The 27,295-nt window shown below is 43.2% G+C and overlaps 1 protein-coding gene across 1 annotated transcript in view; it reads left to right on the plus strand.

The window, feature by feature from the left end:
* The window catches only part of LOC110395182 (zinc finger protein 501-like), a 62,066-nt gene that overhangs the window by 12,701 nt on the left and 22,070 nt on the right, over nucleotides 1-27,295 (plus strand). Inside the window, exons 8-10 of the mRNA XM_021389347.1 lie at nucleotides 7,189-7,304; nucleotides 9,019-9,996; nucleotides 13,387-13,458. The gene's annotated coding sequence lies outside the window, so the exon portion shown is untranslated. The remainder of the gene's footprint in view (nucleotides 1-7,188; nucleotides 7,305-9,018; nucleotides 9,997-13,386; nucleotides 13,459-27,295) is intronic.

Consider the following 27,295-nt stretch of genomic DNA (forward strand, 5'->3'; position numbering starts at 1 on the left):
CCCATGATTCAGGAGGAAACGGTCAGAGACCTACTACTCCACCTGGACTGCCACAAGTCCATGGGGCTGGACGAGATCCACCCGAGAGTACTGAGGGAGCTGGTGGAGGAGAGAGATAGCAAAGGTGCTTTCCATCATCTATCAGTGTTCCCGGTCAACTGGAGAGGTCCCAGAAGACTGGAGAGTTGCCAGTGTGACTCCCATCTACAAGAAGGGTCGTAAGGAGGATCCGGGGAACTACAGGCCTGTCAGCCTGACCTCGGTGCCACGGAAGGTTATGGAGCAGATTTTCCTGAGGGAAATCATGCAGCATTCACAGGACAACCAGGGGATCAGGCCCAGCCAGCATGGGTTTGTGAAGGGCAGGTGCTGCTTGACCAACCTGATCTCCTTCTATGATTGAGTGACCCACCTGGTGGATGAGGGAAAGGCTGTTGATGTGGTCTACCTAGACTTCAGCAAAACCTTTGACACTGTCTCCCACAGTATTCTCCTGGAGAAACTGGCAGCCCGTGGCTTGGACAGGTACACTCTTTGCTGAGTAAAGAACTGGCTGGATGGTTGGGCCCAGAGAGTGGTGGTGAATGGAGTTAAATCCAGCTGGTAACCGGTCACAAGTGGTGTTCCCCAGGGGTCGGTGCTGGGGCCTGTCCTGTTCAGTATCTTTATTGAGGATCTGGATGAGGGCATTGAGAGCACCCTCAGTAAGTTTGCAGATGACACCAAGTTAGGAGGAAGTGTCGATCTGCGTGGGGGAAGGAAGTCCCTACAGAGAGATCTGGACAGGCTGGATCTCTGGGCTGAGGCCAGTGGGATGAGGTTCAACAAGACCAAGTGCTGGGTCCTGCACTTTGGCCACAACAACCCCAAGAAATGCTACAGGCTTGGGGCAGAGTGGCTGGAAGTCTGTGTAGAAGAAACAGACCTGGGTTGACGCTCGGCTGAACATGAGCCAGCAGTGTGCCCAAGTGGCCAAGAAGGCCAGTGGCATCCTGGCTTGTATCAGACATAGTGTTGCCGGTAGGAGTAGGGAAATAATTATCCCTCTGTACACAGAACTGGTGAGGCCGTACCTTGAGTACCATGCCCAGTTTCGGGCCCCTCACTGCAAGAAAGACATTGAGGTGCTGGAGTGTGTTCAGAGGAGGGCGACGAAGCTGGTGAGGGGGCTGGAGCACAGGCCTTATGAGGAGCGGCTGAGGGAGCTGGAACTGTTCAGTCTGGAGAAGAGGAGGCTCAGGGGAGACCTTATCGCTCTCTGTAACTACCTGAAGGGAGGTTGCAGTGAGCTGGGGGTCGGCCTCCTATCTCTTGTAACTAGTGACAGGATGAGGGGGAATGGCTTCAAGCTGCGCCAGGGTGCCTTTAGGCTGGACATTAGGAAATACTGCTTTTCTGGAAGAGTGGTCAGGTGCTGGAATGGGTTGCCCAGGGAGGTGGATGAGTCACCGTCCCTGGAGGTGTTCAAGAAATGTTTAGATATAGCATTGAGAGACATGGTTTAGTGGGGTTATTGGTGGTAGGTGGATGGTTGGACTGGATGATCTTGTAGGTCTTCTCCAACCTTGCTAATTCTATGATTCTATGATTCTATGATTCTATGATTCTATGACAGTGCTGGGGGAAAGCCTTGAAGCACCCTAAAGTTACTGGGTGCCAGTGGCTCTGGCAACAAATCAGAAAGTGCTATTGCTCACAGCTTCAAAAAGCAGTATGTTCTGAAGGGGAGGTGCTACCAGCTCTGTTTGAGGACTTGTGCTATAGCCAGGGTGTTGGCATGCAGTGTGTGCTTTGCTCTTCCCATTGGTATCCTTGCTGGTGTTGCAAAACATCACACCACTGAGATAAAAATAGGCTCCCTGAAGGGAAAAGCAATGGGAGGTGAGATTGCTTTCCTTGCATCAGCCCAGCAGCTCCGGCGCTGGTTAGCTGGAAATTCACATGAGGTTCCTGGAAGCCCTGAAGGCTTGTCTTAACTGCACTGCTCATTGCTGGGCGAGCTCAAAGCCATGGCAGGTCCGTGGTGTTGCTGTGACCTGAATGTGGGGCTTACTCTGAATGCAAAACAACTTTAAAATTAACTTATAGACAAGTTCCTATGGCTTAACCCATAGCCTTTACCTTCCTCCAGATGGATGCATGCATGCTCACATTGCCGTTGCCTGCTGGAAGCACAGGGACCGTGTCCTCCAGCAATGCTGCATACAGGCAGGAGCCCTTGTCTTGCTCTTGTGCAAAGCTGTATGATTAACTCATTAGTTTTCAACCTGGGGGGCTCAGCTTTTTGCTTTCCCTCTCCCCCTTGGTGCTGTCAGTATCCCATGCAGGTACACAGAGACACGTGTGGTGTATGCATCCACTCTGAGCAGAAAGCTCATAAATGTTGCTGTAGAAGAAATCACGCTTAAACAGAATTAAAGCTGTTCTATAAGAGGGCACGACTTCAAAAATTGCTGCCTTGGGAGGCGAACAACCCCATTCTATTTGCACTAAAGGGACATAGTGTTCTCATTAGTGATCTTGTTTTCTCTCATCCTGCTCTATTAAAACTACTGAGATGCTTCCAAATATTTCTCTGTTGAGTTGGTCTCTTATTTAACAAGTGTTGAGCCTTACTGCACTCTGTGTGTGTGTAGCTGCAGGCTAATCCTGCTCTCCTGCTGTGTTTCTGGAGAGCCGGAGAATGCACAGACCAAAATGTAAGTTTTCATAACCCTTGTCAAAGGTTGGTAGCAAGGTTAAGGGAAAAAAAATTCTGCTTCTTCCTCAGCTCTGAGTGAGCATTGAGTTGGATTGGAATCATAGAATGGCCTGGGTTGAAAAGGACCTCAAAGATCATCGAGTTTCAACTCCCCTGCTGAGTGCAGGGTTGCCAACCACTAAACCAGGCTGCCCAAATTATTAAGGATTAGCATAGGCACTTGACCAACCTGTACCTGAAAAACAGATTAATAGATACCGGATTTATAGCATAGCTCAACACAAATTTGCAAGCAAGTCAGCTTTCCTCTATGACCTGGTGTCTCAACCCTTTGTTGCCCACCTTGTGTCTGCTGCCCGAGTCTCTGAGGGTAAGGCAACAGGACTACATCATGACCCTGTACACAGTCTGCATGAAGGAACTTAAGAAATTATTAAATTTCTTAAGGCTTTTTTTAAGCCCTGTCCAGCTTTCTCAGGCTGGACAGGGCTCTAAGCAACCTGATCTAGCTGTGTAGGTGTCTCTGTTCATTGCAGGGCAGTTGGACTAGATGACCTTTAAGGGTCCCTTCCAACTTGAATGGTTCTAAATTGTACTGATAGACACATTATTTTTATATATACACTGGCCAAAATGAACGGGTCTGCTTAAAAACAAAGAGCTTAAGCCTATGCTTTTTATTTGTGTGTGCCTTTCCCATGTCTGTAGTAGCTGTGCTTTTGCCCATGATATTGGATTTACTGGAAATTTGAATATTATGATAATACCTGTGGGGGTAGAGAGGGAAGGAACTGGTTTCCAAGTATGTGTGTGCGTGCATGTTTCCCACACTGGAAAACCATTTCCTACTACATTTATTGACCTGCTAGACTGTTTTCAATCATAGGCAGAAATGGCAGGTTTCATATAAAGCTCTGTCTTTTCTTGATGCTTTTATCGCTGAAATGTGCATTGATCCATGGAATGTGTGTCAGAAGTGAAGCTAGAAGAGCTCCGGGAGGTTATCTCTGTTCCTTCCTCATCAGGGTATGTGGGAACCACAGAGTGCTTGGTTACTCGGAACATCTCTGAAGAATATGGCTAAGATTATAGTAAAACATCTGTCAGTGACAACACCAAACTGCCAAGAGCCATTTCTTGGGATTTATGAAGAGAGTCGAAGAGGAAGAAAAGTGCTAGCTAACAACAAACGATACAGCTGAGGACGCTCAGTCCTAGAAATTTCTGTTTCACTTGAGCCAGTTTCAGAAAGGGTTGTCATCTCTAATTGCATGACTCTGGTGTGTGGTACAGGCCTTAGCTCCAGAGCCTGAGTTGTAAACTTGGCTGCAGCCCTTAAACCCTGTGTGTGTGCTGCACTGACCCTGTAGGAGAGCTACCCTATTAGTCCACTAGGGAATGATAAAACAAACTGTATGGCAATGAGCTGTGGTATTTGGGCAAGCCGTAATGAAAGAAACTTGTGACACTTGTGGTAGTAGCAGCTTCTGATTCAAAGTTAATCCCCTTTTCTCCATGTGCTGCAAAATCTATGAGATAATGAAGTGAAATGTCATGGCAGTAGCACTGAATCCTAGTGTGGGTTGGGTTGGAAGGGACCTCAGAAATCATCGAGTCCAAGTCCCAACTCCCCACCATGAGCAGGGCTGCCACCCAGCAGATCAGATTGCCCAGGGCCCCATCCAACCTGGTCCTGAGCACCTCCAGGGATGGGGCACCTACAGCTTCTGTGGCAGAAGGTGTTATATGGAGAGGGAATGAATGACACTGAAGTTTTAGGGTCTGGGGAGAAGGTTCAAAATGATTTAGAAGTACAGGGAAGCATGACGTGTGTCCAGAGGTAGGTCTGGCACTGTACAGGGAGAGACTACAGAGATTCAACAGGCTGGAAAAGGTAATGGAGGAGAAAGGCAATGGCTTTATGGGCTGCCATAAGGGGCACAGAAAGGATATGAAGGAATGTTTAGCTACTAATTTTTGCAACATAAGGAATAGGGATATCAAATGGAAGTATCACGCATCAACTTGAAAGCAGAAAGATTTAGTTGGAAGCTGTTGGTACAAAATGTAAATGGGGAGGGGGAAGTAATGGGAAAGGAATAGGGGGAAAACTCATGAAGGCTAGATCTTGCAGAGGTTATTTTGGGTGTGCTGATCTGAGATGATGTTCCTGCTCCCAGCTCTTTGATGAGTTTTTCTTCCCCTCCCCTGAACTTCTTCCCCTTAATTAATTCTGCCTTTATATAAGTTAAACTTTTATTGTGACTATAGAAATTATAAGGGAATTATACAGAAGGATTTTTCCTGGGCAGGCATCCACACTGACATCAAGGTGAAGGGTGGCGGAGAAATTCACCATCAGCCTTTGAGAACCTTTTGGGTGAATGCCAATGAATGGAAATTTTGCTCTCCAAATATTTTCAGGATAAAGTAATGCCTCTGGAGAAAGTCTTTAGATAATAGCCATTCTGTGTAGACCCTCCTCTTACATCACACCAGTGATAAGAGAAAAAGTTCTAAATGTACCATGTCAGGGAACTCTGAGGTGAAAGGGAAAGGGCAGAAAAGAGAGAGGATGTGCTAAGGAGTACTTAGAGCACTCCACAGCTATCTTCCTCTGAGAGCTCATTTATAAAAGCATACAAAAAACCCTCTAAAATTATGCCTATTATAGCTGAGAATAGCAGTTTTAACTATTACAACTATTTATATGCAGGACAGAGGAAAATACCATCAGAAATGGGGCCATCAGTCAAACTTTTCCCTTAACAGGAGTCTAATAGATGTCTCCCTAGAGCATCCTCCAGCACACAGACTCACTGCTATGTAATAGCATTTGTTATGGCTGGCAGTTTTTCAAGGCTGGGTATATTAAACTAGATTCCTATGTCTATTTATATGCCAACATATTGAAACAGCATCCTTTTTTTTTCTTTTTCTCTACTCCTCCAGAGTCCAATGAGCAACAGAAGTCAGTGGGTGCCTGTGTCTAAACCAAATCACTTTTATTGAGGAATCTAAAACATGAATTTGGTCTTTCATGCTGACATGTCAAATTTTAGGATGATGGTATGATGGGGGAGAAAGAGGCTGGAAAATTCAGAGAGCAAAAAAAAATCCCAAAATATTTTAGTGTTCTTTACAATTGGAAGTACCTAGCAGTGGAGGTGGAATAATGACAATTCTCTGTCCCATCTCATTTTCAATTTATTAATTTTTTAGTAGTTCAGCAATTTTTCAGAACAGCCATAGGAAACAAAATGTCTACACTTCTAGGCAGAGTTCAGGCAGTTGATGACAAGCAATGAACTGCACAAATGTCTGCTGGCTAGCAGTAGGGCAGATCTTGCAGAACAAGAGCTGGAGGCTCTGCTTGCTGCTTCATCAGGACTTGATCTCATTGCAGCTGTGTTACTGGCATTGCGCATCTCTAAAATGTGAGTAGTTGCCCACTTTTCTGCCCTTCCACAGAGTAACTTGTATGAGCTTTGACTACATATGAGATACTTCTCAAGTGGCATTTTTACAGTGGTGTTGTGCTTGGATTTGCTTCTAGCTGTGCTGTGCAGTGCCCTGAGGTCTCCTGGGTTCCTCCAGAGCCTTGGGCCTGTGGTGAAAGTCACGCTTTGTTCCATCAGCCATGCTACTTCTAGAATTAAATACTACTTAAATCATAGAATCACCAAGGTTGGAAGAGTCCACTGAGATCCACTCCAGCCATCAACCCATCACCACCATATCACTAAAACATTCCCTCAGTGCCTCATCTACACATTTCTGGAATACTTCCAGGGAGGGTAAATCCACTGCCTCCCTGGGCAGCCTGTTCCAATGCATTATCATTCTTCCTGAGAAGAAATGTTTCCTAATATCTAACCTGAACCTCCCCTGGTGCAACTTAAAGCCATTCCCTCTAGTACTATAGCTAATACCTGGGAAAAGAAGCCAATGCCCACCTCACTACAACCTCCTTTCAGGTCATTGAAGAGAGCAGTAAGGTCTCCCCGGGGCCTTCTCCAGTCTAAACAACAGACTAAACTTACTTGATGCCCACAGTCCAAGGTACAGCAAGCTGTACATTGTTTCCCTCTAAAGAAGATGAACTGAGCTGTTTGATTTTGATTAAAGCTTCAAGAATGTCCGCATTTACAAAGTACATTTATGGGCTTTCTGGAGGCTTTCCATATAGATGTTCTCCAAACATACGTAGAAGCAGAACTCTCTTAAGCTCTAGCTTGGGTAAAACTGACTGATGTGCAATATGCTGAAGCTTAAAATGAGGATAAAATGAAATTGAGTTTTACCAGGTTATGATGAACAAGGTCGGGCCTAGCAGAATAGGGATGCAGCAGCTTTCACAATTGGCTCATCCTCTAGTTGAACACATCATGTCATGTGAGAATTGTCCTAGCCCATTTAAATCATAGTATTAAACATGAATTTCATGCTTTACTTTCTTATTCCTTCTATGACCTGACAATATCCAGAAAAATCCCAAGGAGACATGCTGAGAGCTGTAATGATGCCAGGATGCCATCCGTACAGATTGGGAAGGAAAGATGGAGTATCCTGGTGGCGGGTTGAGATGCAGAAATACCACGAGGTGGGTACCCGAGTTCTTCTGACTCTCAGAACTCCCGCATTAAAATCTGCAAATATCTCAGATGTCTTTGAATGAATCTATAGGTATTACAGTGCATGTTAAAAAAACAAACTGGCCAAGTTCCTCAAAAACTGCCAGGAAAACTGGGGTTACCTGTACCTTCTCTCCAGCAAACATCAGACAAACCTGACGCCTCTGGGCAAAGTTGTCATCATATAACCTGTTAGACTGCTGAATGTGGCACAACTGAGGGGTTAAAAATGGCAATACTTAACTGTGCTACTAAAAATCTTTTGGCACTTTCATCTGTTTCCTTTTCTACCTCCTTTATTATGCTTAGTTAGGATAAGAGATAACTTTCCATTCACTGGGCAATAGCACAGACTTTTGAACTGTTTGAAAGCTTAACTTCAGAAGTAATGAATAATATGCCTGAAATAGATTCAGACCAGTATCCCATCTTTGACATTTTCTCTTTAACGGGCATTACAATCCCATTTTCCCTTGGCTCACATTTTGATAGCTATCCCTAGGAAATAAGAGCCAATTGTAAAATGTGCCAGCATTGTGACTTTGTTCTTTGCTTTGTGCAGCAGCTGCCACTGGAGAGTTATAGCCCCATTAAAATCCATTATTTGGGTTGAAGTCCTGGACTTATGAACTGAAAGAAATCTGTCTGTCATGGCCAGCTGATGTTGTATGAAGAATTTGGACTAACCAAAGAGTTAATATGTGAGAGAACGCTTACCTTAATGCTGGGGTGGGAGAAACAGAGGAACCGTTCTAAGTTTCTTTGCAGACAGATGGGGATTTCTACGTGGCACGCTTCCATGCTCCAGGAGGGATTTCTGATAGTACTTGGAGCTACTAGCTCAATATCTTTTCCTTCCTAGGAATGCTGTTGCTATCAAATGTACTGGATGTGAGGTTTTATTCATGGCAGGTCTGTGCCTGGGAACAGTGCAAGTCTGTCTGGGCTGCTTTTCCCAGGCCTGAATGTGCAGCATGGCAACTGTCTTCTCAACTTGTGCTGTAGTCCAGTGCACGAATTCAAACCTGAATGGCACCAGAAGTTTGGTACTAAGAGACTTTCAGAAAGGGAAATCTTTTCTAACACTGCATTTTTGGAGGTTCTGCTTCAACAGGACTTGAGGAAAGGGAGAAAGTGCAAGGCTTACATCCCAGCCTGGCCTATTTTGCAGGCGACTTCTATTCCATGCTATTAAGTTTCTTTTATTTTTTATTTTTATTTTTTTTTTATGTTAAGCGATGCATTAAGTATTTAGTGTGTCTGATCTACCTGATTTTGGAGAGAAATGATCATTAAGAATAGTAGTATTAAGAATGTAGTGATTGAAGTCTTGTGCTCATTCCCTACTACAAACTTGTGGAAAGGAGGTATTAGCTTAGATGCTGCCTTATATGTCCCATTCTGTTCTGCTCTAGCAAACCAATGACCTCACAGTCTGAACTCTTCAGAGTTCAAGTTGTTTCTCAAGTCTGTAGCCCTTTTTCTGGTTGATCACATCTGTGTAAACTCCATGTAGTATTTGTGCTTAGAAGCCAAGCAAGCTTCATTTCAAACAACAGAACTTAAACCTAGCATTACAGTCTTGGCTTTCTCCAGTATCAACAGGCCTGCTTAAGGAAATTCATGCAGAAAAAGGTTCAGGCAAGTGATATGATTGTTTTCTTCTGTATTTTGTTTTGACAGTGCCCAGGAAATAAACTGAAGGCTGTTAAAGACTGTAACTAAGGATGCAAGGATCTGCATTTGGGATTGAGTGTTTATGATGGATCACATCTCTCTTTGAGGCAAGAGTCAAGTGTCAGCAGGCTTCCCAAGAAACATAGAGAGAAGGTTTGTCATCAAGGGCCTCTTAGGTGGAAGTGACCTGGACTCAGAACATCCTGACTTCCACCATCATAAATATGTGGGAGGACACTTATATAAGTTCATTTTTTCACACCCTTTGTTTCTTGCTACTCATCTCTCTGTATGAAATGCAGTTTGAGCAGGTACTGCTATGAGTACCAAAGCTGCCTTGTGCCATATACACATGGGGATCTTTGGGCACAGAAGTATTTACTGCAATGGCTTTTCTGGTTCTCCCACTGCCTCCATCTGTTCTCCTCCCACATACGTAGACATTTAGAAAGCTGGTTGTTGAAGTAATCTCACTGAAGTATGAGATACACATTCATATACTGCATGGGAGCAATTTGGCCATTGCAGTATGCTTCGCTTCATCCTGGGCAGGAAGCGATGTTGCATAGGCCACTGGAGACACACCTCTTGACAGACCTCAGAGCCATCTTGGCATCACTAGCATCTTCAAATATCAAATGTTTTGGATTAAAAATATGTCACTGGAAATAGTAAGCATAGGTGCTGAGTGTCAAATTGTACTTGGCAATGACTACAACTACAGTATTTTATTTTCGGCAAACTGATGTGGCCAGAAAATAATCTTTTACCATGTTCTCTAGTAGCAGCTTCCTCACCCTTCATTTCAAAACTGATAAATCTGTGGGATAACGAGGCTTCAAAATCCTTCTTGAAGAGCTATATCACCAGCCAACAGAAAGTGAGATGGAAGGCAGCAGCCAATCTAAGTAATGATCTGGGTCCTTCCCTGTCTGCTTTGCGAAGAAGTCCTGTTGTTAAAGTAGTATCGAAGATTACAGGCAGGTAAATTTGAAATTTTTTCTGCTTTTCCCCTAAGGTTATTGCCCTAAGATGGTGTCAGGATAGTCTTCCGTGCTCTCATGTATCTAAAACTGTAGCAAGTTAATTCAGTGCTCACTCCAGGCACTTCTCATTAGGCAGTAGTCCTCCTATCTCTGCAGTTCTCACATCACTAAGCCAAATATAGAAACGCTCCTGAGGGATGACTGTTTCTCTAAACAAAAGACTAACCAAAAAACTAGTTTAAAATAGATGTATATTGGGAAGAGCAATTGGTCTCACCATGTAACTGACCTCTGATTAATTAATAACTACTCTCTGGAACTGGACACTTATAAACAGGAAGCAGAAAGCCAAACAGTTCAGTCCATCTGCGTTAACGTTTGCTTGAGAGTTTGGCTCCTCTTACTAGAAGGTCAAGCCTTTTCCTGGGGCACAGAAAATGGATAAAAGGAGCCTGTTATTAAAAGTTTAGCTCTCATCACATGATCCAGAAGCCCCGCTGTGAGTGAAAGGGAATAGGGGATGTGTCGTACCTCAGCCCTTAAAGTTCTCTATGGTTTTCTCTGAACCAGCTCTGCCAATTGCAAGTATTTCATGGGCTTCTTTTTTTAAGCATTTTTTCCTTGCCTAGACTCATCCTCTGTATTACTGACATCTGAGGAAAGTAAATACTGCTCACTTGCAGTTTTCTTTCCTTTCTCATGCTAACACTTCTTGTGACCAGTGAAAGCTGATGATGGTGGGATTGCAGTTATTTATGCCCTGTTTGATTTGCTGTTACTGGAGCTGGTTGAGAACATTTTAACAAACTAATTTTGGAAAATGGAAACTTACTATAAGGGAAACGCTTCAAAAATAACAGCTTTGACTTGAAATGAATAAATAAATCAACGAATGCTTCTTACCTGAGAAATGCCACCTCCCGAAAAACATGTAGGAGAATCACTTACCCACAACATATTGGCCAGCCTCTACACATCTAAGATGTCAAGGTTCAAGTCCTTCCTAAACTTGTATTAGTTGACATCTTTATTTTTTAGTACCGTCTGTATGGATATCTTCTGTTCTTTTGAAGAGCAAAATGTTTCCAGCTCTCCAATGCAGATGCTTCAATCCCACCAGAGGGCTGTTTTGGAACCTTTCAATCTGTCTGTCGAGAACAAGTCTGGTATCAGTTTGGTGTTGAAGCACATCAGTTCACTCTGTTTTCTTTATTTTTGAAAAAATAAATGCTAACAGTATGGAAATAATTCTAGAGACATGCACGTTCCCAGTAGTGGATCCATTCCATGTGCTGGAGCCTGCAACAAGTGCAGAACTGGGGAAGTCACGTGGGAAGCCTTGCTTGGCTGAATGCAGCTGGGCAGCCCTGGCGTTCTAGACATGGCTGGTCAACCTGTAGTATAAGGGTCAGCACTTCTGTGGAGGCTGATGGAAAAAATGAGTTCTGGCAGCTGCACACTGCAACTTCAGGTGGGTAATGTCCTCTCACCTCAGAATGCTGAAGGATTGTTAGCATGAAGAACTGGACAAGCTATAAGCTATTTTGTCAGTCCTGGCAAAAAATAAGTGAGCTTGTTGTTCCCCAAGTGTCTACATAAAACCAGAGCTTCCTGACAGTAGCATGCTGCTAGTACGGGCAATGGTGGCAGTAAGATAGGTTTTGGTGTGTACCTGGTAATTTGTGTGCATGCAGTCATGGAAGAGCTTGTCATCTGCCTTCCAAAGCTGCTCGCACATGCATGATACCTGTGGCTCTAACTATGTATTTACCCTGTAAATCTGTAGTACCACCATGATATTGCTGAATCTTCAATTTTGTTATATGTATATGTTATAACATATGTTATATGTTATATTGTTATATGCCCGTGATGGTGGCATTGGTCTTGAATGTTTCATCTAAGCTGTTATACAGCCCAAATCTGTAGTTTTTATGTAAATTCAGTCCATGTTGGGATCTGATTCCTGAGAAGGTGAGTGACTGATCCACCTCTGGACTCTGTGTTAATCATGACAGCAGAAAACTTTTGGAAATGAAAGTCCAGGTTCTGTCAGCATAGCACAGAAAGCAGTCCCCAACTGGGACTCCCCACACTGTCGGCATGATGTAAGGTTCTAAGTCTTGGAACATGAGCATTGCTGGCAGCAAATGTTACTTGTGAACCTTGGGTTTTCCCTGTGAAACTATGGAGTACTTTAGACTGAAAATGATTTTCGTTTTCCTTACTCAGCACTCAGATGAACAGGGTAGTCCTGGGAGAAACATGCTTGTTGCCAAACATGAAGGGCAACAACCCTATGCTTGTAAAAGCCGTGCACGTGTACTATGATTTAAGTGGGTTTCCTTCCAGAAACAATCTGGCACTCCTGGAGCTGCAGAAAACTATCATTTACCAGGTAAATGAGCAGCAAACCTTTGGGGCAGTTTGCTTCCTATCTGACTGAAATGCAGCGTAAGGATTAGGAATGCTTCTGCTGTCTTCAACAGGTTTTGAAGCAAGCTCTTCCAAGCAGACTTACCTGTGACTTTAGGGTGTAAGTGTAAGCTGGATGTGGTCAGGAGAATAGCAGTGGTCACCTATTCTACCTGTCTCAGCTGTACTGCAACCATTCAAATTAATGAGCCAAAATTAAGCAGACATGTCCCAAGGGAGCAGTGCTGCAGCCCATCCCTGCCGTCTGTGTGCACAGCACTAATGATATGCACCTCTGTGCTGGTAGCAAAGTAATGTACCTTTAGAGATAGCAGGGGCTTAGATTTGAAGGAAAGAAAGATTTTATATTTTGCCTAAAAGGCACAGATTCTTGTTAAACGAATATCTTGTTGCAGTATATAATTTAGGTTTTATACAACCGAATGTAGTGCTTGGATAGAGCTGAGAGAAGTTACTTTTCTGGCTAATATACGTAGCTCGGGGCAGGAACTGGGGGAAGGAAAAAGGATGAGTGATTAGCAGTGGGAGAATGTGATCTAGACAGAGATAGGGCATGAAAGCAGAGCATTGAATAAGGAGGATAAATGGGTGTATGGATCTCACTATACCATGGTAACAGTATCCACAAAGAAAATGCCAGTCCCCTTAAGAACTGCTTAACTACATGCAAGTGTAATAGGATTTCTGCCCTCAAGGAGAGAGATCCTGGGTCAAAGCAGCCGGAGGAAAGCAGCTGCCCCATCCCCCTGGCTCCCTGACTCTTTGCAGGGTTCCCCTCTTGTCTTCCCAGAAACTGCCTTCAAAAGATGTTCAGTTTGAGTGTGCTGTGGCCTCAGACAGTATTACTGAGAAAAAGGCAGACTCAACTCATTAAAACAGTGCTCTCAGGCATTCAGCGTGTACAGTGAGAGAACACATGCATTATTAAAGCTCTTTCTCATCTGCTTTGCAGTTATGGGATGCTGGCAGGAAGGGGGGACGAAGCAGTGAGTCAAGAGGCAAGAAAATCAGGGGGCTGACTGAGGTAAGTCCGTCTGCCAGCTGCACATTTCCCAGCTTCAGGGGGCCCCTATGGGGCTTACGTGAACTGCTTGAGACAAAATACTGAAAAGAACAACACCTGTAAAGAGCTACTGGGGCAACATTTGCATGGCATGTATCACCACAAAGGGGTGGGAGTGCTATGCTGCATGCAGATGTTCCTGCCCAGGCCATGGCTCAAAGCCATGCTCCCCCTGGACTTGCTGGATTTATAAGCCTATGATGCTGTTGACACGTGGTAAGTCTCTGCTTTCTTTTTTTCTCCTTCTCTCAGGGGACTCTGAACTTGTGGGGGTGGCCTCTTCTCCCACGTAACTAACAACAGGATGAGAGGAAATGGCCTCAAGTTGTGCCAGGGGAGGTTCAGGTTAGATATTAGGAAAAAGTACTTCTCCAAAAGAGAGATCAGGCACTGGAACGGGCTGCCCAGGGAGGTGGTTGAGTCACCGTCCCTGGAGGTGTTCAAGAAACATTTAGATGTGGTACTAAGGGACATGGTTTGTGAGGAAATATTGGTGATAGATGGATGGTTGGACTGGATGATCTTGGAGGTCTTTACCAACTTTGGTGATTCTATGGATGGCCACTGATCTTTGGGATCTATGGGCATTGTAGGCTGGTTGGTATTGCATACTGGATCAGTGACAACTTCCATCTAGAGTCACCAACAGTCTATATCTTCAGCCTACTGAGACTGGACTTCATCAGTCACAAACCAAAATATCTGAACTTAAACTGGAGATTTTCAGGTTTTGAAAAATTTTCAGGTTTCTTCTCTGCTAAGAAGTTGTGGAGTACATAGGGTAAAATGTGTGATTCAAGCCACCTTTCTGTAGACTTTTTCTGGTTTGGAATTTCAAAACTGAGCAGTCAGTTTTAGAAATCTTTTTACTGCAGCATGTTTTGTGGTGCTGTAGTTCTGAAGATGTTAAATTCAGAGATATGCATAGAGAATGCATGCTTCTTCAGGAGTTAGGTGCATGTTTAATATCAAGTCCTTTCCACAACTGGTACTCGTCTGTCAAAATAAAACTGGTAACTCCAGTTCATCTCAGATAATCTGATTTACCAGGGTTAAGTTGTTTTTTAAATGCTGCTGCCATAGCATGGATAGCAAAGATGAAGTGTTTTAGCAATAGTGGTACTTTTCTTCCTTTTTAGCAACCTGGAATTTGGCATGATAGCTCATCCATTGTAAATATGCCTTCAAGTGTTGGAGAGATTTTTGTATGACAAGCTCTTAGCCTCAACTTCGATTAGAAAGGCCACACTGACACAATTCAGTTTGCCAGGAGTTTGGGAGAATTTTTTGGTCTTTTTTTTTTTTTTGTTTTTAATGGAAGGTTTTAAGTATACTTTTGAATAGACACAGAATACTTCAGGAAGGAAAAGTGGTGGCTGAGTTAGCTACTGGTTCCCAAGAAACTTTAGATAAAAACTAGACTTGGAAGTGAGTGTATTTATGAATAATATCTATACAAGCAAATGCATGCATGTACAAGCCAAGAAACATCTACTGCCTGCATCAGTCTCCTCCACTTTCAGCACTATTGCACGACATACAAATCTGTTCTTTACACAGAAAATGGCATGCTCTCTTCCAATCTACTGTATGTTGTAGTCCACTTAAATATGGAAATATGAACATGAGTGGTTGTGAAGAAGAAACCTCATGGCTGTTTTCTGACCAAGAGAGCCTGCCCACCATCTGCTGCCAAAATGGCTTAAGTGCTACAGCCTACCTTTATGCTGTCTGCCATTCAGGTACAATAGTTTAATAAATTAGAAGTTACCCGTGACCTTTTGACTTGCCAAATACTAGTTTCTCTGTTGCTTAAAGAAACCCTTCTCTCTTTAGTCACTGTCCCATGCTACTTCTAGAAGAAAACCTCAAATATGCTAGCACAAGTCAGAAAACATCCGTCAATCCTTACAGAAATAATAGTTCTCCTGAGCTAGTGGAGCTGTAAATTGCAGTATTTATCATGCTGCTGTTACTGATGACTGACTTTCTGTGTTATAACTAACTTTAAAAAATTGCTTTTCCACCATGACAGCAACCATGGTGTGGGTTTTTGGCTCAAAGATATGATTTCCCCAATGCATCTTCAGCTGTGAAAATAGAGCAGCTTAGGGTTTGTAATTCAGCGCTGTGTCACAGACTGCTGAGACTTTTTGTTGTGAAAACATGTGCAGCATTAAGTAAATAATCTACTCACTGAAATCTTCAGAGGTGCAACGATAGGATGGGTCACCCATCCACTGCTCTTGGTGGCAGGCAGATAGAGAGAAGGAAACCTGTCACTAGGCATTTGACATCCCAGAAGAGGATGTGATGCCTAGTCGGAGGCCATCCCAGGTGTACTAGGCAGAGCTGCAGGGTGAGACCAGGCTGTGGGGCACATCTGTGGAAGCAGCAGGATCCCCAGCCTGCCTTTGGGGCTTTTTTTTTAGCTTACACTTTCCTCCCATTGAAATTTAAGGAAAACTTCTGGTAAAGCTGAAGAGAAGCAATAAACATTCATCTGACCATTTTTTTCTTTACTAATCTATAACTGGGCAGCCCGGGTACTAAGGGAGGGTTAACTACTTGCCTTGTAAGGAAGCTGTCATTCTATAAAATAATTTGGACTTCTAGCTCAGAGTTATAATTAAAATGAACATGTAAGGCATCTGCTGTTTACATTGTCCTCCAAGATCTGCTGCGTGCTCTCCTTCTGGACCATCTGTTTGAAACAGGGATGTCTGGTAAGAGAAGAGAGAGCCTCTAGTCCAGTGTGAGGTGCAGCACTTCCTACAGATGAAGCCTTCCAGGCTTCAAGCACACACTGCTTGCTCGTGTCCGGCTTTTTGTCCACCAGGACCCCTAAGTCCTCCACAGAGCTGCTCGCAGTGAGTTCTTCTCCCAGTCTGTACATACATCTGAGATTGCCTTGACCCCAGTGCAGCACCTTGCTTTTGGCCTTGTTGAAGCTCATTAGATTCTCATCTGCCCACTTTTCAAGCCTGTCCAGGTCCCTCTGGATAGCTTCCCTTCCTCCTATTGTATCAGCTGCACCACTCAGCATGGTGTCATCAGCAAACTTGCTGAGGGTGCACTCAATCCCACCGTCTATGTTGTTGATAAAGATGCTGAAGAGCATTGGTCTGAAGATGGTCCCCTGGGGGACACTACTTGTTACCAGCCTCCATCTGGACATAGAGCCATTGGCCACAACACTCTGGTTGTGATCATCCAACCAATTCCTTATCCACTGAACAATCCACCCTTCAAATCCATATCTTTTCAATTTAGAGATAAGAATATGTTGTGGAACCACGTCAAAGTCCTTGCAGAAATCCAGGTAGATGATGTCAGTTGCACTTCCTTTGTCCACCAATGCCATCACTCCTTTGTAGAAGGCTACCAGATTGGTCAGACATGATCTGCCCTTGGCTGTCTCAGACCACCTTCTCATCTTTTATATGACTTCACATTGCTTCCAGAAAGATCTGCAGCATGATCTTCCCAGGCATAGAGGTGAGGCTCACTGGTCTGTAGTTCTCCAAGTCTTCCTTTCTCCCCTTCTTAAAAATGGGAGTGATGTTTCCATTTTTCCAGTACTCATAGGAGGAAAGAGAATGTCAGAACCGAGAACTGTTTTGCACTTTTTGAAAGAAGAGACTGAGATACTAAACAGAGTGGCTGGGTGGCTGGTGAAGGGTGGAATTGTATAATTAGAGTGACAAGTATTTCCTGAAAGCATAGACCTTAGCAAACTCCTTTCTTCAGTTCTAAACTTGTTGATGCATTAGAAAATTTATAAATTAATCCACACAGCATTGCTTTTGTGGGAATATCTTTGCTCTCCAGGACTGTGGGTTTACCACGCTGCAGATGTTATTCCTGATTCAGCCCATTAGAAACACATCTTTGTGCACAAATCCCACAGTACAGATGTTTTTCCACTTAAAGAGGGCACAATGAGTTTAGTGGTTCAGTAAACTAATCTTTACTTTGTCTGTGCTGCCAGCAGAGGTGTTCAAAATCAGAAGGTACGATCTGGCCACCAGCTCTTCCACTGGCCCAAAGGTGTGATTCAAGCTAGCTTGGCTTTCTTGTTTTGTGAACTCTGCAGTTTGTGTCTTAAAGTCTAGAGATCGGGGGAGGGCTCCTGCTGGGTATTAGCTGGATGTGTTTGAGCACTCTGTGCATATTCTTCATGGCACAAGAAGTGAGACTATGAAATCCCGAATAGGCTTCAGTAGCCAGGAACACAGTGTGTCCTGATGCTTCTAGAATGTCCTACCATTAGCAGTTACTGCATAAATTTGATCCTCCTATCACAGAGGGACGTTCTGCTTAATTGCAGTGGGGATGTCATCCTGTTTCACGCTTCTTGCTTTGTAGATTTTTTTCTCTTTACTTAAAAGTAGTTCAGCATGCAACTACAAGATGCTGATTGAATAAACATTTTCTTTTCACATTAGCAACTGCTGGTTTAAGATGAGTGGCATGAAGCTTCTTTAAAGGGAAAAAAAAAACAAAACTAAACTAAACTAAAAACCAACAAAACTATAGACAAAATCCAGCGTTTTAATTACTTTTCTCCCAGAATAGCTTGTTCCTAATGCTGGGGCTGAGGTTTCTTCCTTTTAATGCTCTAAGTAGCCTGTCGTATTTGTATATATACTGAAAGGCCTCTGAGAAGAATCTGAAACATCTGACATAGCTAAAACTTACAAGCTCAAAAGCAGATCAGCATGTCCTTGAAGCAAAGTAGATGAGATGCCACTTTTCCCTCCCCCAAACTGGCTGGAAGCTGCTTTAGCATCTACATTTCCTTGCAAGAGCAAGCCAGCTCTTTGTGTGTAAGTTTTCTTTGGATACAGAATGAATGCACCCACACACAAATACGAATCAGTTGCTCTTTTTCTTCTCAAGATGCATACAGGATTTAATCTATGCTTGCTGTACTCCTTGCTCTCCCTCCACTTAGTGGCACCATTTATATAATTGCTGCCTTTAATTAAAGTGCTGAGTACAAACTGCAAGTTTGATATAAGACAGCCAACACTTTTTAATTGCCTTTAGTTCAACTCTGGCTGTGGCATATCTCTTTGAATGCAGCTGACTTGCGAGAAAGTCTGGGAAAGAAATGATGCACTTTTTATTTATGCTTTTTCTCTGGCAAAATTGCTCTGTGAATTTTTATCGCCTAATGGTTTCTCTGACACATTTTAAAACTGTTTATCTCTCACCAAGAGACTATTTTATGTGAGACTTGGGCCTGTAAACCGTTTCTCTGATCTGGGATGTGCTATCCTTCCTTCATAGAGCAATCCATTTTGAAATTAGCTGGGCCTGCCTGCTCAGGAAGAACTTACAGTTGCTTGGCTGCTATTCCTGAATGGACCCATTAAATGCCCTATTTCGGTAAAAAGCTGCAAAAATCTATTGCTGACTAGCAGGCCCTGAAATTCATGTGTATCGAGGGTAGCATAAATAGTTTGTGTGTGATACTTGTGTGAATAGAGGACTCTGGCTTAGTAAATACTAACTTCTACCTGGTCTATTAAAAACATGATTATATAAGCTGGAAACAAGTTGGAGCTTGAGTAGAGCTGATAGGAACTGGCTTCTCCTGTATTCAAAATGCCTTTGGAAAGTGGCACTGCATAGTGATACGATTAATTAACTTGTTCTGTGTTAAGCTATGACGATCCTTGTTGTCCTTCTCCTGTGTGATTGCAGAGTGTGGCCTAAGGCCCAAGGTCCTGCCTTCCTAATGCTAATGTCAGCAGTCAGCTGCAGTCCTTATGGAGAATGACATTTATACTGTACCTCAGTGGCATACTCCATCATATGTGATGGTACCTGTGGAGCTGGAAGTGATGAGATGACTGCTCAGGCCTTTCCTTTGGTGTTCATTTACTGGTGGCATTGTGTAGGTTGGAAAAGGAGCTTACCTCTTTGTGAGCACAGTGCTGCTTGAGATGCCTGGTTCTGAAACCAGCTGTAAGGGATCTATTCTCTCTTTGTGTTCAGGAAGGGAAAACACTTAAACAGGGATGAACTGAGTTGAATTCCTTTGCAGTTGTCCCCTTCCTCATATCAGTAATTTCTGAGAAATTACAATTCCTGCAAAAAGCAAGAGGAGTACTCTTCCCTACAGCTCTCTTCTCTACCTCAGCAGGAATTCATCTATTATTTGCACCAAAGTAAAGTATAAAGTTTAGAAAAACACATGCTGTGGGCTACTTCTCACCTATAGCTCCCTGGGAGATACATGCAGGGGTGACTTGGCTGGAATTACCCCCACAGTCCTGCTGGAGGGGAGTCTGGGTACTGTCAGGTTTCTTATTTAGCCATTGGAACCTTCCATGGCAATGGGACAGAAGAAGGGTGCACCCACCTGGCTCTCAAGATACAAAGATGACTTTAAAAGATGCAACAGACTCAATTATACCAGGTATTTCTGAGAGTAGAAAACCTCAGTTTAGTTGCTTGAGGGTTTTCCTTGTCTGTCTCTGTTTTTATTAAGCTCATTTTTCTTTATCCTTGATCTGTGACAGCTGAATCAGTCTTCCCAGGAGAGAGAAGATGTGTATGCATGCACGTGGCAAGGGGCTGGGGAATACCTCTAGGCCAGCTTGCTGTGTGAAGGATGCCACATGGTTTGGGTTCCATGTGATCACCCGGTCCTGGGGTTTCTGCAGAGTGCCAAGTGACAAAGTCTCACTGAGCTGCTGCATGGTCATCTGTCTTCTGCCTGGATTTGGGTAGCCACAGGTAGATGCTCAGTGTATGATTCCTGGGAGGGTCATACCTAATTGTGAAAATGCATACAGCAGCACGCGTTTAACTAAGAAACACTCTGGCTCAGGTCACTAACGTTTGTCTTCGGGTTTCCTCTGGATGATTTCTCACTTTCCTCCTCTGCTGCCACCACGTGGACATGCGACTGTGTTCCTTTAGAGTTCGGATTAAGCTTAGAGAAGGATGTGTTCCATCCTTGATTGTATCTCAGCTTTTAAGTGTACAACACGTGTTTTCTTTGTTTGCTGTCAAATATAGCTGGGAGGAACTTCTGACACATTTAAATAACAAAGCAAGGAGAGAGGCTCTTCATCATTTTTTTCTTTGCCATTTTTCTGTTGAAAGATTTCCAACGGCAATGCATTTTTCACACTCTGGAAAAGGTTATGTAGAGTAATGAGTTTGCATAGCAAGTTACAAATCTCAGGCAGAAGTTTTGCAGACATCTCAATCAAGAGCCGGGCTCAAGCCTGAGCAAAATTTTTCCAAAGGGCCTTTTATGAGGCAATTATGTGCAGAAGAAACTGTGTCGCTGAAGGTTGATTGACTGACTGGCTTCTACGTGCCATACATTCAGTTCTGAAGATCGCACATGGGACTCTACACCATTTGTGCACTCCTGCAAATACTCTTTTGTGAGCAGAACTCTATTAAAACTGGCAGCAAGGACTTATGGAGGAGGAGAGTGACTAATGGAGATGTGTGGTGCAGCTCGTAGTTTTATTTCAGAAGAGCGTTGGTGCAATAGTGCAACCTGTGTCCTATTCACCTTGGGCCAAAGCCAATAACAGCATTTGAAGTTGGACATAGGGATGATCTAATTTTAGATCAAACTATAGCTTCTTTTCTTTTTGTTTGTTTCTTTGTTTTTTCTGTCTATATCCTTCATCACTAAATGTGTCGTTTATTGCCTTTTGCTATATAGATATGGTAAAAAAAAAAAAAAGTAGATAAATGCAGCTGTTAGAATGGGTGGGGACAGGTCCTGCAGCCTTAATTTTTGTGGGGCTAAAATTAGTTGGTTTAGCATTGCACATGAACAAAACACTTAGTGAGTCCTTACTTTGCCTAGCAATAGGGAAGCAGGAGGGGAAAGAACAGCCCCTCCCTTGGCAGTAAGGCACTGAAAGCAACAGGCAGGTTGGGGCACGGGGGCATTTTGTCTCCCAACTCCCCCCATTCAGTCCTGAGTGCGGTTCAGGGGTAGTTGTTAGAAGAAAACACCGAAGAGTGCTCTCTCACTTTCTGTCAGAGAACACCCTTGTGAATGGCCAGAGGGGTCTCATTTGTTCACTTCACAGCCTTGCTAGGGGACAAAAAATAAATGAGACAGACTTTAGGACATCAAATGCAATTCTAGGTGTATGAAAGCCTGTGCTGAGTCCACTTGTCTGCAGTGATGTGTCAGCTGCCAGCAAAGATTACAGCTGGATTCACCTCTTGATATTAGCCACATAGCAGGATGTTCAGTGTGTTTGAGTACCTAAAGAATAATTAAATCTCATGTGGTTTTATCCGTTATCACAGCTTTGACAAGCGAGAGTTTGGCCCTGAGGCAGTGAAGTCCTGGTGCCGATATGAAAGAGAATTGCTATTCGGCCTCAGAAAATCACGAATGACTTTCTTTCCATTTTCTCTCTCTTTCCTCCCTCTGCTGGCCAACAGAATAAAATCATAAAGTGCTTAGATTTTAATTTGGGTCTTCAGAGCCCTAGTCTAGAATTCAGCAAAACTTCCAACTGATTCATCTTGAGCGTAGTATGAAGATAATCACAAATAGGTTCGTTGATGACCTAGTAGAGGTCTACTTGCTGTTCCAGGGCTAACCTGAGTTCTAGGTCTGGGTTAGCATCTGTCAGAGAAATGCTCTAAAAAGGTCTGTGTCCTGCCCTAAGCAGAAATTGCCCTAGAACAGGTTGCCAAAGGCTGTGTCTAGTCAGGTTTTGGATACCTCCAATGATGGAGACTCTTCGACCCCTCGGGGCAGCCTGTTCCAGTGTCTGACCACCCTCATAGTAACATACATATATATATATATATATTTCTTTTGTTTAACTGGAATTTCTTGTACTTCAGTTTGTGCCCACTGTTTGTTATCCTTCCTCTCTGAGAAAAGCCTGGCTCTGTCTTCCTTGCTCCCTCTTATCAGGTGTTTGACACATGGATAGGAGCCTGCTGAGCTCTCTTTTTCCCAGCATGTACTGTTGCATGACATCGTTCCTCCTCAAGCGCAGGACTTTGCCCTTTGCCTCGTTGAACTTGATGAGGTTCCTGCCAGTTCATTTCTCCAGCCTGTTGAGGTCCCTCTGGATGGCAGCACAACCCACTGATGTATCAACCTCTCAGTACCTCCTCATCCAGGTTGTTAATGAAGATGTCAAACAGTACTGGCCCCACTACCCACCCCTGGGGTATGCTGCTGCAGACCGGCCTCCAGCTGGAGGGGAAAAAAACCCAAAACACTTCTATTTTAGAGACTGTGTGTTGTCCTGTGTAGCGCTCAGATTAAGGAAAAGAAAATGAGTTTGTTGTTGGTTTCCACATGTGAGATGAGGTGCAGTTCTGGGCCTGTGTGATAGGGACGGAGCCTGCTGAGTGACAAACAGCTGCGTCGTTTCCCACCTGGGAGGAAACTCTGGCCAAAGGATAAAGCTTCCAACCCAGCTAGCGTGGGAGATGCTGATGAGCTCTTTCAGTAGCCCTTTTCCTCGGATTTTGAGATCTCATTATGCAATGCATTCATGATAACACTGCTGGTTCTCTTGGAAACACGCAGCAACCTGTACTAGAAGAGCCACTGTTCAGGGGGAATATAACCTGCGTCATTCTGTTCCTTCTAGAAGCTTTTGAGGATGCTAACTGCAAACCTTGCAAATATGCAGTATTGGAGTTGAATGCTTTTACACCCCAGAGTTTTAGATTAAGGGTTGACTTTCCTTCTATATTGCCGACTGCTTTATATTTTCTAAAAAGCAATTTCTGAGTATAAAATGAGATGATACAGCAACAAACACTTTTTAAATTTACTTCTGCTGAAAAAAAAATGTGTCCAGCCTCATTTAAAGAAATATGACCCTCTTAAAACTGCTCATCCCCCTCAACAGAAGAAAGCCGTATTCTGCTCTGCCTTAGACAATTTAGTAGCAGCTATTTCAAAAACAGCTTTCAGCATCTTAAAAGGAAACATGCTTTTGTCAAAGCCCCTAAAAAAATAAAGGACCCTCATAAAAAGCATGTGTAATAAAAGATACTCTCTAAAAAACAGCCAGTGAAATAATGGGGAGGCATACTGGGCTAAAGTTAAATTTTGCTGTCTTTTTTATTACTGGGACCTCTACGCATAGTTTTTCTCTCTCTCTGCTGCTCTGTATGGGAGTTATTTGGAATGGATCTGGTTTAGATTTAATACACTCTTTAGACATATAGTGAGAGAAGCCATCTTTAACCATCTCTTTTACCCTCAGGAGACATCTTCATTTTTATTCACGGCTTCTTCTACGTTTTTCATCTATGGCAGATTGATGTTTCTTAGCTCGTCTTCCGAGATGCTTAGAAATGTCCAGTGTGTGGGAATGTGTTTCTTACAAGACTTCTTCAAATCCTCTGTATATCGAGTTCACTTCCTCACTGAAAATGAGGTAACATCCTTGGGAATGTTTTTTAAGGTTATTTTAATCCAGCATTTAGTGGTCACCACCTCTTCCTTCCCAAGTGCAGTTTTTCAAAAAACAGCTCTGCCTCAATAGATCACAAGGAATCCCACGTTTTAAGGAGAAATATTCCCTCCAGACTACACAATTGTTTGGGATCTCCATAATTTTCACCCTTGCAATACTTAGTATTAGTCTGAGTCACAAGCAGCAGTAACAAACATGATGGCTTTTTTGTCCTGGGTAAGTACGCAATGCAGCAGCAATGAAAATGGCCACTCAAACACTGGTATTCTGTAGGATTTGCTTACGGCTACAAAAAGTTGCATCCCTTGGAAATGCCGGCAGAAAGAGGAATAAAAAGGATTTTCTAATGTACTGGTGCTCACTGTATAACATGGTGAAAAACGCTTGAATGCTGTCCAAAACTTTGGGGTTAGTTTGTGTCCAAGCACATCATCCATCAGGGCTAGCTCAGAAGTTATAGGCTGCCATGTTAAAATATGTAGCAGTAACATCCAGGGGACCAAAGAAAAGCACGGTGTATCTATTACTTACCCAAATAAGAAATTTTGAGAAATAGTGTTTTCCAGCCATTGAGCTGGTGCGCTTCCATTACCCTTGCTTCCCAAGAGATCCAAGGGTGTAACTAGCTGTACTGGAACAGCAGATTTGGTCTTTCATTGAAATATCCAGGCGCTTTGCTGGGAAGAGTGATAGAAACCTCTCGTTACATAGTCTTTCTGGAAAGCATCACATCCGAACGTGCAGACATGGGAAATATCCTCCCATGCGTGGGAGTTAGGAAGCCATTCCCATCAATTTGGCAATGACAACTTTCTTCTTCCTTCTCTGTTTTTTGAGGTGCAGCTCTTTCAGTCCATCAAACATACCGTTTGGTACAAGTGCTCTGTGATTCTCCAGGGTAAAAAAAAGGAAAAAATCACCCCTCCCTTACAGACTTTTCTTTGACAAGTGATTCTCTGTGACAGGTTAATGATTTCAGTCACTGTGAAAATGTCATCAGTGAACAACCATCCATAAACTTACTTGATAGCTCCTTGGATTTAGATGCTTTCAGATGGCACCTTTTAAAGATGGAGGGTCTTTTTTTAAGAAAAACTTCCTATAAATAGTTTTGCAAGCCCTCTGTGAGTACTAGGTAGTCACAGCCTCAGGGCTGTAGAATGAATGTTCTTCTGTGACAGATGCATTGATGTACAAAATGTGTGGTGGGTTGTAAAATACCTCTGCATCTTAGATTTTAAAGCGCTCTTAAATTGCTTTACAACATCAGCTTTGACTTCATTACTGGTAGCAGAGTGGTGAAGAATGTATTTGAGGACTTATTTAGTGGGGATTTTTTTTGTCCTAATGGAACCATAATTTACAGACATGCAAAAATGGCGCCTGCCTAAATAGTGGCAACTGAGTCTTCCATCATCTCATTTAGCTAAAGACCTCATCTCAGGTCTGGCATACTCAGACAGAGTTGCCAGCATTTCTGTGATGTTCTGAGAACAGCCCAGCCCAGCTGGCTGCCTCTGCAGCAGTAATTCTGTTTTCCTTCAAATTTATTTCTGCTATCTAGGAACAGAGCACGTACATCTTGCTGTGAGAGCTGGGCTCCTGCCTGTCATTTTTCAAGACCTTAGCTTGTTTTTGGTTTCATGGAAAAGAGCAGTTGCCCTTCCAGCAGTAGCAGGTTTGTAATACATTTTCTTCAGTAGTGGCACATTTAACCTTTCTGAGAACCATTCTATTATAAATGTATGGCACTTTTCAAATATACAGTAAAAATCACTCTATAAAACATGATTTATTAACCATGTGTAGAAGCCCAGCAGTTTACAAGTCTTTTACTCCCTAGTTATCCAGAACTCTTCCCATCTGGGCAAGAATTGCACTAGGTTGCATACAACACGTTTAGGGACATATATTTACTAACATTATGAAAGGCTCCAATGACATCTCACTGCTGAGATCGAAGTGTTTTGGAAGGGACCTTTTCTTTGGCTCTGGCTTCTCTGTATCCTCTTACAAGACAGGGGCAGACACTACTTGTAGCACCATCAAGAAAACAGCATTGACCACATGCTTTGTCCGCAGAGCCAGCCACCTCATCACAGAACAGTCATATTGGTTAGAGATGGTCAGACATTGGTAAGTCAGCAAATCACCTGAAAGTAATGACTGTATCCATCATGTGCTGGGATCTGCTTTGTAACCTGCCCAGGATGGGAGGCTGATCTATCTGTCTGTCCCTGGATCCTCCTTCCTGTCCTTCTGGAAGGTAAATGGGACACTTGACTTTTTCCAGTCACCAGGAACCTCCCTGAGCTCCAAGACACTTGATGATTATAGAGTGGCTTCGTGAGGATATTGGCCACTTCCCTTCTTGCCACGGGAAGCTGATCCTCCTTTTCTACTCTTTTGCCTATATGCTGCCTTCATTTTTAGCTGTTTTCTATCTTAAATGCTTTTGTCTTTTTCCCCCTATTTCTCTTTACTCCTGCATCTTCACAATTTTCCTCTCTAATTCCTATAATTCTCTTTCCTCTCCTTCTCTCTCTCCCCTCTCCCTCTCTTTTCCTCTCTTCGTTTCCCTTAGGAGGAAGATGACATCCAACCATTCAAAAAAGAACTTTTGCAGAAACATTAGATTTTAAGGTTTCATACAGGATTTTTTCCTTGCACTTGGGCACTACATTCAAATAGTTGCTCGTATCTTTAAACATGGCCCCTCTGCTTCTCCAAGGAGCTATAAGATGAAAAGATGTTTAAGCAAACAGGCATCCACCTGAGTACCACTAACCCAAGCTTCTCTCCACATCATACTTCTTTTTTAATGGAAACCTACTGTCTGCCTCTAAACAAGCACAGAACAACCCTTCTGAGAGACAATCTCTCCAGTTTTTTACATACAAATTCATTACTGAATCATACTTTGGAGAAAAGAGTTTTTCTTATGCCTTCCTTGTCTGCGTAGCACTCTTTCCGTAGATAAGTCTTAAATTTCCATTGAAAAAAATAGCAACCATAAAACTTAAGTAATAAAATGAAATGATCTTGATTTAGTAATGTTAAGGGGCATATTTAAATTACATTGGAAGTCTAACCACAGTGTGAACATTTAAGATCACTTGAAGGTGGATGAACCAAGAAAGTTGAGAGCAGGTGTGTGTCTAGAAAGTTTGGGAAACACCATTCCAAGGAGATACCAGCTCATCCATACAGCTCCCAGTCTGAACAGATTATGGGTTTTCTTGAGACTGGCAGCTCTCAGGCTGTTTTGGGGATCCACTCACAGCCACAGTATTCTTGCTGCATCATCCCCCATCCAAACAAAGGCAGTGTGACCTCTGAGGCCC

The sequence above is a fragment of the Numida meleagris genome, chromosome 1, assembly GCF_002078875.1.
Source record: "Numida meleagris isolate 19003 breed g44 Domestic line chromosome 1, NumMel1.0, whole genome shotgun sequence".
Lineage (NCBI taxonomy): Eukaryota > Metazoa > Chordata > Aves > Galliformes > Numididae > Numida > Numida meleagris.